We start from the raw sequence: 1694 nt of genomic DNA on the forward strand, positions 1-1694 counted from the left end.
GTTTATATTTTTCAAAAGTGTTAGCAATGAGAAAAAAGGGAGGTACTTTTTGTATAGCTCTTAGCATTGTGCCTCATGCCTGGCATGCGGTAAAGACTAGAAATGTTACTATTTCTATGTTTATTATAATTATAGTTATTGGTGATGATTCAATTTATAATTCCCTGTTATTTCCCAATTGGTGCTAGTTCTACTTTTTGGAGCAACAGAGGACAGTTCCCTTTTCTCTGCTATGGGACTTTTCTTTAAACATTTAAAGAGTCTTATGCCATCTCTGAATTTCCTCTATTTGTTGCAAAATATTAGTAGTTCTTACTGTCTGGAGCTCAGCTGAGCTGGGGGAAAGAGAGAAGCTCAGCTGCCAAGCATTAAGAATAGCTGATTAGGACTGAGGTGACAGTTGACCGAGGCGGCGAAAGCTGCGGGTTTAGTCCAATAACTTCATGTGCTAAAGACAAAGGTATAGACTTGACGGAAATGAAGAAAAACCTAAATGAAAATTCAACTCGAAGTACAGCAGATACTGGAGACAGATATGACAGGAAGGAATCAAACTGCCATCAGAGTTCCTCCTCCAGGGCCTGCCCATGGAGTCAGAGCGGAAAAACCTATCCTTTGCCCTGTTCCTGGTCATGTATGTTACCACCGTCCTGGGGAACCTCCTCATCATTTTCCTGATTCGCCTGGACTCTCAGCTCCACACGCCCATGTATTTGTTTCTCAGTAGCTTGTCCTTCTCTGACCTCTGCTTCTCCTCTGTCACAATGCCCAAGTTGCTGCAGAACAGGCAGAGCCAAGTCCCATCCATCTCCTACATAGGCTGCCTGACCCAGATGTACTTCTTCATGCTTTTTGGAGACCTGGAGAGCTTCCTCCTTGTGGCCATAGCCTATGACCGCTATGTGGCCATCTGCTTCCCCCTGCACTACACCGCCATCATGAGCCCCAAGCTCCCTCTCTCCCTGGTGGCGCTGTCCTGGGTGCTGACCACTTTGGATGCCCTGTTACACACTCTGCTCATGGCCAGGTTGTGTTTTTGTGCTGGCAATGTAATCCCTCACTTTTTCTGTGACATGTCTGCTCTGCTGAAGCTGTCCTGCTCTGACACTCAAGTCAATGAGTTGGTGATACTTATCATGGGAGGGCTCATTCTTGTTATCCCATTCCTACTTATCATCCTGTCCTACGCACGAATTGTGTTGTCCATCCTCAAGGTCCCGTCTGCTAGAGGTATTTACAAAGCCTTCTCCACTTGTGGCTCCCGCCTGGCTGTGGTGTCACTGTTCTATGGTACAGTTATTGGCCTATATTTATGCCCATCAACTGATAATCCTACTTTGAAGGAGATGGTCATGGCTATGATGTACGCTATGGTGACACCCATGCTGAATCCCTTCATCTACAGCCTGAGGAACAGAGACATGAAGGGAGCCCTGGGAAAAGTGTTTTTCAAAAAGAAAACTTCTTTTTCTGTATGATGATAAAACTTAGTAATTTTGCATACTTTTATTCAGTAGACATATTAAATTTAATACTGGGGTAATAATCCACACTTCCTTTTTTAGTGTTGATGTTTTTAAAAGAAATTACATTCTAAACAATTATACAGTAAGTAAAAGAGATGATGAGGAGGTGCATAGTTGAACTCAGAAACAGGATCTCAGTGACTTGTTAGCAAAGTCTTCCTTTTTTAT

At 43.4% G+C, this 1694-nt stretch overlaps 1 pseudogene; it reads left to right on the forward strand.

The window, feature by feature from the left end:
* Positions 1–535: 535 nt before the first annotated feature.
* LOC102432097 lies at positions 536–1478 on the forward strand (annotated as a pseudogene).
* The last annotated feature ends 216 nt before the right edge of the window (positions 1479–1694 follow it).

This window comes from Myotis lucifugus, unplaced genomic scaffold, assembly GCF_000147115.1.
Source record: "Myotis lucifugus unplaced genomic scaffold, Myoluc2.0 scaffold_6141, whole genome shotgun sequence".
NCBI classification, from domain to species: domain Eukaryota; kingdom Metazoa; phylum Chordata; class Mammalia; order Chiroptera; family Vespertilionidae; genus Myotis; species Myotis lucifugus.